We start from the raw sequence: 13,283 nt of genomic DNA, 5'->3' as shown, positions 1-13,283 counted from the left end.
TATTAGCCATGCTGAACAGTCCTTATTTGTGGCATGGGACATGATAATATGGTTACAAGCCATGCTTGGTGTATGCATCTACTAGGGGTTAGGCTTTTCTTCTAGAATCCTTTAAATTATTAATAAGATTGAAACGTCTGTAGATTATTGGCTAATTCTTATGGAGATCCTGCTTAGTAATGTTCTTGATGTCCCTCTGACATTCCTGTGACCCCCTAGGTCAGAGAAATACTTCAGCCTATCCTAACCCAGACCCTGCTGTAGAGAAAATGTCTGTCTTTTTATTTTATTTATCCTTTTATTTAACTTGGCAAGTCCGTTAAGAACAAATTCTTATTTACAATGACGACCTACCAAAAGACAGAAGGCCTCCTGCGGGGACGGGGGCTGGAATAAAAAAATATATAAATATGACAAAACACATCACGACGAAAGACGACACAACAGTACATCAAGATAGACCTAAGACGACAACAGCAACACAGCATGGTACAAACATTATTGGGCACAGACAACAGCACAAACGGCAAGAAGGTAGAGACAACAATACATCACGCAAGCAGCCACAACTGTCAGTAAGAGTGTCCCTGATTGAGTCTTTCAATTTTTTATTTTATTTTTTATTTCACCTTTATTTAACCAGGTAGGCTAGTTGAGAACAAGTTCTCATTTGCAACTGCGACCTGGCCAAGATAAAGCATAGCAGTGTGAACAGACAACAACACAGAGTTACACATGGAGTAAACAATAAACAAGTCAATAACATGGTAGGAAAAAGAGAATCTATATACAATGTGTGCAAAAGGCATGAGGTAGGCAATAAATCGAATAATTACAATTTAGCAGATTAAAACAGTTTACGGAGGAGCATAGAGTGCAGTGATGTGTCCTATAAGGAGCATTGGTGACAAATCTGATGGCCAAATGGTTAAGAACATCTATCTGCTCGAGAGCACCCTTACCTGCCTACCTATTATGTCTCCATAATCTAGCATGGGTAGGATGGTCATCTGAATCAGGGTTAGTTTGGCAGCTAGGGTGAAAGAGGAGCGATTACGATAGAGGAAACCAGTTTCAACTGTTCTGCCTGCGGTTATGGAACCCCTACCTGTCCCAGACCTGCTGCTTTCAACTCTTAATGATCGGCTATGAAAAGCCAACTGACATTTATTCCTGATTATTATTTGACCATGCTTGTCATTTATGAACATTTTGAAAATCTTGGCTCTCTCTAATTCTCTCCTTCTCTCTTTCTTTCTCTCTCTCGGAGGACCTGAGCCCTAGGACCATACGTCAGGACTACCGGGCATGATGACTCCTTGCTGTCCCCAGTCCACCTGGCCTTGCTGCTATTCCAGTTTCAACTGTTCTGCCTGCGGTTATGGAACCCCTACCTGTCCCAGACCTGCTGTTTTCAACTCTTAATGATCGGCTATGAAAAGCCAACTGACATTTATTCCTGATTATTATTTGACCATGCTTGTCACTTATGAACATTTTGAACATCTTGGCCATGTTCTGTTATAATCTCCAACCGGCACAGCCAGAAGAGGACTGGCCACCCCTCATAGCCTGGTTCCTCTCTAGGTTTCTTCCTAGGTTTTGGCCTTTCTAGGGAGTTTTTCCTAGGCACCGTGCTTCTACACCTGCATTGCTTGCTGTTTGGGGTTTTAGGCTGGGTTTCTGTACAGCACTCCGAGATATTAGCTGATGTACGAAGGGCTATATAAAATAAGCTTGATTTGATTTGATCTGCTCTAGATTTAACTTTAGCCTGCAGCTTTGATATGTGCTGAAAGGACAGTGTACCGTCTAGCCATACTCCCAAGTACTTGTATGAGGTGACTACCTCAAACTCTTAACCCTCAGAGGTAGTAATAACACCTGTGGGAAGAGGGGCATTCTTCTTACCAAACCACATGACCCTTGTTGTGGAGGTGTTTAGAACAAGGTTGAGAAAGCTTGTTGGATTTGTAAGAAAGCTTTGTTGTAGAGCATGTAACACAAAATCCTGGTAGGGCCCAGCTGAGTATAAGACTATCATCTGCATATTAATGAATGAGAGAGCGTCCTACTGCCTGAGCTATGTTGTTGATGTAAATTGAGAAGAGCGTGGGGCCTAGGATTGAGCCTTGGGTACTTTATACACTGCACTCTTTGAGGTATTTAGCAAACCAGGCCAAAGACCCCTCAGAGACACCAATACTTCTTAACCAGCCCACAAGAATGGAATGGTCTACTATATCAAAAGCTTTGGTAAGTCAATAAACATTGCTTAGAATCAAGAGCAATGGTGACATTAAGGTTGCAGTGACAGATCCATAACCTGAGCGTAAACCAGAGAGAATACTATAGACATCAAGAAAGCCAGTCGGTTGATTATTGACACGTTTTCCCAACACTTTTGATAAACAGGGCAAAATAGAAATAGGCCTATAACAGGATCAGCTTGATTACCCCTTTTAAAGAAAGGAAGAACCGTGGCTGCTTTCCAAGCAATGGGAACCTCCCCCGAAAGGAGAGATGGGTTAAAGAGGTCGGAGATAGGCTTGGCGATGATGGGGGCAGCAAACTTTAAAAAGAAAGGGTCTAAATCATCTGACCCAGATGTTTTTTCTGGGTCAAGTTTCAGGAGCTCCTTTAGCACCTCGGACTCAGTGACTGCCTGCAGGGAGAAACTTTGTTGCGGGGCAGAGGGAGAAGCATCTGGGATAGTCGCATTAGAAGGGGTGGGAGATGAGGAAATGTTGGATGGGCAAGGAGGCATGGCTGAGTCAAATAGGAATCCTGACTTAAGGAAGTGGTGATTAAAGAGCTCAGCCATGTGCTTCTTGTCAGTAACAACCACATCAGCAACATTAAGGGACATGGGCAGCTGTGAGGAGGAGGGTTTATTCTCCAGGTCTTTAACTGTTTTCCAGAACGTCTTGTCAGTAACAACCACATCAGCAACATTAAGGGACATGGGCAGCTGTGAGGAGGAGGGTTTATTCTCCAGGTCTTTAACCGTTTTCCAGAACTTCTTGTCAGTAACAACCACATCAGCAACATTATGGCAGCTGTGAGGAGGAGGGTTTATTCACCAGGTCTTTAACTGTTTTCCAGAACGTCTTGGGGTTAGACCCACAGAGAAAAAACTGCTCCTTAAAGTAACTAACTTTGGCCTTCCGGATAGCCTGAGTGCACTTATTTCTCATTTGCCTGAATGAGAGCCAGCCAGCCTGAGTATGCGTGTGTGCTGAACCTTTCACCAAATGCAATTCTTGAGGTGGAGTAACTGCAAGATCACGGTTGAAAATTATGAAAATTAAGTTCATACCACTGGTTATGTGTAGTACACAACCTAGTGTGTGTGTGTGTGTGTGTATGTGTATGTGTATGTGTGTGTGTGTGTGTGTGTGTGTGTGTGTGTGTGTGTGTGTGTGTGTGTGTGTGTGTGTGTGTGTGTGTGTGTGTGTGTGTGTGTGTGTGTGTATATATGTATACATACACACAAACAAATTGAGTAGATGTCCTGGAACAAAATTCTCACGACCACCATACTCATCTAGTGTTTTGACAGACTTTCAACTTTATGTTCATGCTAATTTCACTGTTTCAGAGTCATGGCCAAGCAACAAAGGGTTCAATGTCCAAACAATGTTCCTCTCTGCTGTATAACACATCTAGGGTGCAATATGGCATGGGAATCCAAACATAATAGCTCCATTTAGCTTGTTACACTTAACTGATAAGATAACAGAGCGATTCATTTTGGATGAGCAGCAACAACCTGAAATGGCATATCCTTTGGTACTGAAAAGTCGGTTTCTAAACCCAGAGATGCAACATTGCGAGACTTCCTGGAACGCATGTGAAACATTTGTCTGACACGTGTTTTTCTCTGTGGCTACAGGAGTAATAAAGGCCTAGTTTGGTGAGAAAATAATATTAATTCGGTTCGAATTTCTATTTATCAAAGGTTTCTTCAGCACCTCTACTTCCCAGGGATATGCTGGCTACTAGTTAGTTTTCAAATATGTTAAAATCCTAGCTAGTTTATCGAGTGTCCACAGCATTTAGAAGGATAGCTACTGACCGGAGATGTGGACTCGAGTCACGTGACTTGGACTCAAGTACTGCTTGAGCATATTTTGAGACTTTAGTCCACGTCTCTGACCAGTAGAGCATCGATGACTCGTGATTTAACTTGGACTTCAGCTGTATGACTCGAGAGGCTACAGTGTCTTCGGAAAGTATTCAGATCCCTTGACTTTCTCCACATTTTGTTACGTTACAGCCTTATTCTAAAATTCATTCAATAGTTTCCCCCCCCCAATCTACACACACTACCCCATAATGACAAAGCAAAAACAGTTTTCGAATATTTTTCTAATTTATAAAAATGTATTATACTGAAATATCACATTTACATAAGTTTTCATACCCTTCACTCTGTTGAAGCACCATTGGCAACGATTACAGCATCGAGTCTTGGGTATGACGCTACAAGCTTGGCACAACTGTATTTGGGGAGTTTCTCCCATTCTTCTCTGCAGATGCTCTCAAGCTCTGTCAGGTTGGATGGGGAGTGTTGCTGCACTGCTATTTTCAGGTCTCTCAATCGGATTCAAATCCGGGCTCAGCCTGGGCCACTCAAGGACATTCAGAGACTTGTTCCGAAGCCACTCCTGCATTGTCTTGGCTGTGTGCTTAGGGTCGTTGTCCTGTTGGAAGGTGAACTTTTGTCCCAGTCTGAGGTCCTGAGCACTCTGGAGCAGGTTTTCATCAAGGATCTCTGTACTTTGCTCTGTTCATCTTCCCTCGATCCTGACTAGTCTCCCAGTCCCTGCCGCTGAAAAACATCCCCACAGCATGACGCTGCCACCACAATGCTTCACCGTAGGGATGGTGCCAGGTTTCCCCTAGACGTGACGCTTGGCATTCAGGCCAAAGAGTTCAATCCTGGTTTCATCAGACTAGAGAAACTTGTTTCTTGTGGTCTGAGAGTCTTTAGGTGTATTTTGGCAAACTCCAAGCAGGCTGTCATGTGCCTTTTACTGAGGAGTGGCTTCCGTCTGGCCACTACCATTAAGGCCTGATTGGTTGTCCTTCTGGAAGGTTCTGCCGTCTCCATAGATGAACTCTAGAGGTCTGTCAGAGTGACCATCGGGTTCTTGGTCACGTCCCTGACCAAGGCCCTTCTCCCTGATTGCTCAGTTTGGCCGAGTGGCCAGCTCTAGAGATTCTTGGTGGTTCCAAATGTATTCCATTTAAGAATGATGGAGGCCGCTGTATTCTTGGGGACCTTCAATGCTGTAGACTTTTTCATACCCTTCCCCATATCTGTGTCTCGATACAATCCTGTCTCGGAGCTCTATGGACAATTCCTTCGACCTCATGGCTTGGTTTTTGCTCTGACATGCACTGTCAACTGTGGGACCTTATATAGATAGACAAGTGTGTGCCTTTCCAAATCATGTCAAATCAATTGTATTTACCACAGGTGGACTCCAAGTTATAGAAGCATCTCAAGGATGATCAATGGAAACAGGATGCACCTGAGCTCAACTTTGAGTTTCATAGCAAAGGGTCTGAATACTTATACTACCATTCTAAAGTTTGGGGTCACTTAGAAATGTCCTTGTTTTTTAAAGAAAAGCACATTTTTGTCCATTAAAATAGCATAAAATTGATCAGAAATATAGTGTAGACATTGTTAATGTTGTAAATGACTATTGTAGCTGGAAACGGCAGATTTTTGGAGGAATATCTACATAGGCGTACAGAGGCCCATTTTCAGCAACCATCACTCCTGTGTTCCAATGGCACATTGAGTTAGCTAATCCAAGCTGATCATTTTAAAAGGCTAATTGATCATTAGAAAACTCTCATGTTAGCACAGCTGAAAACTGTTGTGCGGATTGAAGAAGAAATAAAACTGTCCTTCTTTAGACTAGTTGAGTATCTGGAGCATCAGCATTTGTGGGTTCGATTACAAGCTCAAAATGGCCAGAAACAAATAACTTTCTTCTGAAACTCGTCAGTCTATTCTTGTTCTGAGAAATGAAAGCTGTTCAAGACAGTAGTTTCTCTCTTTGAGTCAACTACTCACCACATTTTATACACTGCAGTGCTTTCTAGCTGTAGCTTATGCTTTCAGTAATAGATTCATTATCTGATCCTTTGATTGGGTGGACGAAATGTCAGTTCATGCTGCAAGAGCTCTGATAGGTTGGAGGACTTACTCCGGAAGTTGTCATAATTACTGTGTAAGTCTATGGAAGGGGGTGAGAACCACGAGCCTCCTAGGTATTGTATTGAAGTCAATGTACCCAGAGGAGGACGGAAACTAACTGTCCTCCGGTTACACAATGGTGCTACCCTACAGAGTGCTGTTGAGACTACTGTCGACCTTCATTGCAAAACAGCGTGTTTTAATAAATGATTTGGTGACGTGAATATATTTAGTATAGTTTTATCTAAAAAGGATCACTTTTTTAATGTTTTATTATTTGTATTTTTCTGAAATTCACTGAAGAGGATGGTCATCCGCTTCCTCCTCTGAGGAGCCTCCAATGAGCTAGAGGTTCTTTTTGTGATGATAAATTGATTATGCCAAAATGAGTTGACCATAAAATCTATGTGCAGAGTAATCACTTACAAGACACAGCCCCACACGTTGGGTGGCATTTTTACTCCCCCCCCCCCCCCCCTATACTGTTTGTATTTAAATGAAGTAAAAGGTTCTTGGGCTGTGTACTCCTATAATGTCAATGTCTTAAGATGTATTACTATAATAACCACGCTCATGAAATAGTATGACTTATCCTTATATATTTTCTTTCAGGAGTAAAATGATTTCAAGAACCACTTTATGGCGTAAAATACCTACATTTAACAATACACATCATGAATCAACAATTCAAGTTGTGCACAGGCACTAAATGGTCCAACCGAATACCTCCAGAGAATGGTGTCACATAGCAGGCATGCAGAAACTAGCAAAGAGTTGCAAAGGCACTTTAGTGAGCTGGAAAAAGAAGAGAGAGGTGGCTGTCTGACTCAACAGCGTTCTCATTAGCAGAATATCCAACATCATAACATAAAAATAATGCATGTATAAATTCTACTCTATAAACGTTTCAGGCGAGTTACTGTGCCTTCAGAAAGTATTCATACCCCTTGACTTATTCCACATTTTGTTGTGTTTCAGACTGATTCAAACATTTATTAAATAGATTTTGTTTCTCACCCATCTACACTAGGCTTGGGCGGTATACTGTATATACCATATTCCGGGGTATTTGGAAATAGCCACGGGATGGTTTTTCAGTACCATCAATACCGTTGAAACTTTTTCTTTGAATTGTTTCAATAAATTTGAATATTTGTTGCTACTTTTTAAGTAAATACCTGCAGTCAACTTGTGCAATACGTTTAGAAGATGAAGCAGATCACGCTCATTTCACCTGTCACATTATTTGACATTATGAAGCTTACCGGAGTTATCCAGAACAGTTGAGCCAGTCACATGTTTGTTTGTAAATAAAGTGAGAAAGCAGGCGCAGGTGAGTCCTACTGAAAGTCAACCATTTTTGTTGCTTCAATAGAGTTTCTATTGATTTCTATTTATTTCACCTTTATTTATTTAACCAGGTAGGCTAGTTGAGAACAAGTTCTCATTTGCAACTGCGACCTGGCCAAGATAAAGCATAGCAATTCGACACATACAACAACACAGAGTTACACATGAAATAAACAAAACATACAGTCAATAATACAGTAGAACAAAGAAAACAAAAAGTCTATATACAGTGAGTGCAAATGAGGTAAGATAAGGGAGTTAAGGCAATAAATAGGCCATGGTGGTGTAACAGTATAACTTTTACGTCGTCCCCTCGCCCCGACACGGGCGCGAACCAGGGACCTTCTGCACACATCAACAACTGACACCCACAAAGCATCGTTACCCATCGCTCCACAAAGGCCGCGGCCCTCTGCACACATCAACAACGGTCACCCACGAAGCAGCGTTACCCATCGCTCCACAAAAGCCGCGACCCTTGCAGAGCAAGGGGCAACCCTACTTAATGTCTCAGAGCAAGTGACGTAACTGATTGAAATGCTACTAGCGCGCACCCGCTAACTAGCTAGCCATTTCACATCCGTTACAGTGGCAAAGTAATTAAAATATAGCAATTAAACACTGGAATGGTAGATGTGCAGAAGATGAATGTGCAAGTAGAGATATCTCGGTGCAAAGGAGCAAGATAAATAAATAAATACAGTATGGGGATGAGGTAGGTAGATTGGTGGGCTGTTTACAGATGGGCTATGTACAGGTGCAGTGATCTGTGAGCTGCTCTGACAGCTGGTGCTTAAAGCTAGTAAGGGAGATATGAGTCTCCAGCTTCAGAGATTTTTGCAGTGCGTTCCAGTCATTGGCAGCAGAGAACTGGAAGGAAAGACGACCAAAGGAGGAATTGGCTTTGGGGGTGACCAGTGAGATATATACCTGCTGGAGCATGTGCTACGAGTGGGTGCTGCTATGGTGATCAGTGAGCTGAGATAAGGCCTAGCAGAGACTTGTAGATAACCTGTAGCCAGTGGGTTTGTCGACGAGTTTGAAGCGAGGGCCAACCAACGAGAGCGTACAGGTCGCAATGGTGGGTAGCATATGGGGCTTTGGTGACAAAACGGATGGCACTGTGATAGACTGCATCCATTTTGTTGAGTAGAGTGTTGGAGGCTATTTTATAGATGACATCACCGAAGTCGAGGATCGGTAGGATGGTCAGTTTTACAGGGTATGTTTGGCAGCATGAGTGAAGGATGCTTTGTTGCGAAATAGGAAGCCGATTCTAGATTTAATTTTGGATTGATGCTTAATGTGAGTCTGGAAGGAGAGTTTACAGTCTAACCAGACACCTAGGTATTTGTAGTTGTCCACGTAGTCTAAGTCAGAGCCGTCCAGAATAGTGATGCTGGACGGGCGAGCAGGTGCGGGCAGTGATCGGTTGAATAGCATGCATTTAGTTTTACTTGCGTTTAAGAGCAGTTGGAGGCCACGGAAGGAGAGTTGTATGGCATTGAAGCTCGTCTAGAGGTTAGTTAACACAGTGTCCAAAGAGGGACCAGAAGTATACAGAATGGTGTTGTCTGCGTGGAGGTGGATCAGAGAATCACCAGCAGCAAGAGCAACATCATTGATGTATACAGAGAAGAGAGGATTGAACCCTGTGGCACCCCCATAGAGACTGCCAGAGGTCTGGACAATAGGCCCTCCGATTTGACACACTGAACTCTATCAGAGAAGTAGTTGGTAAACCAGGCGAGGCAATCATTTGAGAAACCAAGGCTATCGAGTCTGCCAAGAAGAATGTGGTGATTGACAGAGTCGAAAGCCTTGGCCAGGTTGATGAATACGGCTGCACAGTAATGTCTCTTATCGACGGCGGTGATGATGTCGTTTAGGACCTTGAGCGTGGCTGAGGTGCACCCATGACCAGCTCTGAAACCAGATTGCATAGCGGAGAAGGTACAGTGGGATTCGAAATGGTCGGTAATCTGTTTGTTAACTTGGCTTTCGAAGACCTTAATGATCAGGGACGTGCAACTATAGTTTTACTTCAAGAAAATACATTAGTGCAGCACATTCGGCAGAAAATAGCTTCATCAGATGACAACAGAACTAACATTTTATTTGGCTGGCAGCCACACAAGTAAAGGAGCTTACAATGAAAAAGCACTGTATTTTTTGCAAAAACAATGCATAGCCATCATATCTCTGTTTACCATAGAAACAGCTACATTTACTAATGTTTTGCATCAAGTTAATCTTGCATTTTAACAGAAAAGTAGGCTACACCGAGAAAAGTACAGGAGAAAAGTAGCTACACATCAGTCAGAGCGTTGTCTGCTGATAGAATGCCCATTTGTGAATTCTCATCTGAGTGGAGAAACCGTAACTGAAGCACAAAATTAGTCTGATGCCAAACATTTTTGATCTGCCTTTACAAAAACGCAGCAAGATATTTGTTATGCATTTTATTATTTTATTCTGTGTGAAAACGCATCATTCTGCGTTACCGCGACCCCTAAGTTTAACTTGCTAGTTATCTAAGTAAGTGTCTGAATTAATAAGGCGACGGGGGCAGCATATTGTGTTAGCTTGAGAAGTCAAAGCGTGTTTGAGAAGTCAAAGCATTTCAGATGAGAGTTATCTGTACAGCTGCCACTATTATCTTGATTTCCTTGTGTTTTTTTCTCCTCTCCCTTCTCTGGCATTCTGCTCCTCCCCCCCTCTTCTCTGAGCAGAGTGGGCAGGCCCATTGCCCTAGCGACTCCAGACTCAACACAGACACAGTGTGTACACATGCTGCTCTAGAGCCAGTACTGTTCCTCCTTCAGACAAGGATGCGTCAAGACATTTACACAGTCTCTCGTTCACATTCACTTGTGATATGTCCAAACTCACCAAAAATTACAGTCGGTAGCTCCTACCTATACTGCTAGATTGCCGTCTTTGCAATTTGTATATTTTTGTTTAGCATAATTAGCTAATAGCCTCCATAGGAATTCGCTATTACTTGTGCTAAATTTGTTAGCATGCCGGTAATACCGTAAATCTGGGATGAGCGAATGATGGTATGATACCACTCAACCCTATTCTACACACAATACCCCATAATGTTTGCACATTTATTGAAAATGAAATACAGAAATACCTCATTTACTTAAGTATTTGTAGAAGCACCTTTGATGGAGATTACAGCTTTGAGTCATCTTGGGTATGTCTGTATCAGCTTTGCCATCTGGATTTGGGGATATACACCCAATCTTCCTTGCAGATTTTCTCAAGCTCTGTTAGTTAGATGGGGAGTGGCGGTCAACAACAATCTTCAAATCTTTCCACAGATTTTCAATGGAATTCAAGTCTGGGCTTTGGCTGGGCCACTCAAGGATTTTCACGTTATAGTTCTGAAGCCATTCCTGCATTGATTTCGCTGTAAGCTTGGGGTCATTGTCCTGTTAGAACATAAATCTTCACCCCAGTCTAAGGTCGTTTGCTCTCTGAAGCATGTTCTCATCAAAGATTTGCTTGTATTTGTCTCTGTTCATTGTTCCCTCTATCCGTACCGGTCTCCCAGTCCCTGCCGCTGAAAAGCATCTCCATAGCATGATGCTGCAATCACCATGCTTCACGGTAGGGATGGTGTTAGATGGGTGATGAGCTGTATCTGGTTTCTCCAGACATTGTGCTTTGTATTCAGGCCTAAGAGATACATGTTTGTTTCATCAGATCACAGAATCTCTTGCCTTATGCTCTCAGAGTCTTTCATGTGCCCTTTTGCAAACTCTAGGCATGCTGTCATGTGCCTTTTTCTCAGGAGTGGCTTCTGTCTGGCCACTCTCCCATAATTCCCAAATTGGTGAAGTGCTGTAGAGACTGTTGTCCTTCTGGCAGGTTATCACATCTCAGCCAAGGAACTCTGTAGTTCTGTTAGAGTGGTCATTGGGTTCTTGTCACCTCCCTGACTAAGGTCCCTCTCCAGTTACTAACTTTGGTCGGAAGGCCAGCTCTAGGCAGAGTCTGGGAAGTTCTATTACTGTGCCCTTGGAAACTTTCCACACAACAATTGTTTAATACCCTTCATCAGATATACAGTAGAAGTCGAAAGTTTACATACACCTTAGCCAAATACATTTAAACTCAGTTTCTCACAATTCCTGACATTTAATCTTAAAAATTCCCTGTCTTAGGTCAGTTAGGATCACCACTTTATTTTAAGAATGTGAAATATCAGAATAATGGTAGAGCAAATTATTTATTTCAGCTTTTATTTCTTTCATCACATTCCCAGCGGGTCAGAAGTTTACATACACTCAATTAGTATTTGGTAGCATTGCCATTAAATTGTTTAACTTGGGTCAAATGTTTCGGGGAGCCTTACACAATCTTTCCACAATAATTTGGGTGAATTTTGGCCCATTCCTCCTGATAGAGCTGGTGTAACTGAGTCAGGTTTGTAGGCATCCTTGCTCGCACACGCTTTTTCAGTTCTGCCCACACATTTTCTATAGGATTGAGGTCAGGACTTTGTGATGGCCACTCCAATACCTTGACTTTGTTGTCCTTAAGCCATTTTGTCACAACTTTGGAAGTATGCTTGGGGTCATTGTCCATTTGGAAGACCCATTTGCGACCAAGCTTTAACTTCCTGACTGATGTCTTGAGATGTTGCTTCAATATATCCACATAATTGTTCTTCCTCATGATGCCATCTATTTTGTGAAGTTCACCAGTCCCTCCTGCAGCAAAGCACCCCCACAACATGATGCTGCCACCCCCGTGCTTCACGGTTGGGATGGTGTTCTTCAGCTTGCAAGCCTCCCCCTTTTTCCTCCAAACATAACGATGGTCATTATGGCCAAACAGTTATTTTTTTGTTTCATCAGACCAGAGGACATTTCTCCAAAAAGTACGATCTTTGTCCCCATGTGCAGTTGCAAACCACAATCTGGCTTTTTCATGGCGGTTTTGGAGCAGTGGATTCTTCCTTGCTGAGCGGCCTTTCAGGTTATGGCGATATAGGACTCGTTTTACTGTGGATATAGATACTTTTGTACCTGTTTCCTCCAGCATCTTCACAAGGTCCTTTGCTGTTATTCTGGGATTGATTTTCACTTTTCGCACCAAAGTACATTAATCTCTAGGAGACAGAACACGTCTCCTTCCTGAGCGGTATGACGGCTGCGTGGTCCCATGGGGTTTATCCTTGCGTACTATTGTTTGTACAGATGAACGTGGTATCTTCAGGCATTTCGAAATTGCTCCCAAGGATGAACCAGACTTGTTGAGGTCTACCATTTTTTTCTGAGGTCTTTCTTTTGATTTTCCCATGATTTCAACCAAAGAGGCACTGAGGTTGAAGGTAGACCTTGAAATACATCCACAGGTACACCTCCAATTGACTCAAATGATGTCAATTAGCCTATCAGAAGCTTCTAAAGCCATGACATAATTTTCTGGAATTTTCCAAGCTGTTTAAAGGCACAGTCAACTTAGTGTATGTACTTTTCTGACCCACTGGAATTGTGATACAGTGAATTATAAGTGAAATAATCTATTTGTAAACAATTGTTGGGAAAATGACTTGTGTCATCCACAAAGTAGATGTCCTAACCAATTGAATTGAAAAAGTTGTAGTGACATCTCAAGGAGGATCGAAGGAAATTGGACGCACCTGAGATCAATTTGGAGTGTAATAGAAAAGGGGTGTGAATACTTACAGTATCAG

Source organism: Salvelinus fontinalis, chromosome 28 (assembly GCF_029448725.1).
Source record: "Salvelinus fontinalis isolate EN_2023a chromosome 28, ASM2944872v1, whole genome shotgun sequence".
Taxonomy (NCBI): domain Eukaryota; kingdom Metazoa; phylum Chordata; class Actinopteri; order Salmoniformes; family Salmonidae; genus Salvelinus; species Salvelinus fontinalis.
This window is presented reverse-complemented; position numbering follows the sequence as displayed.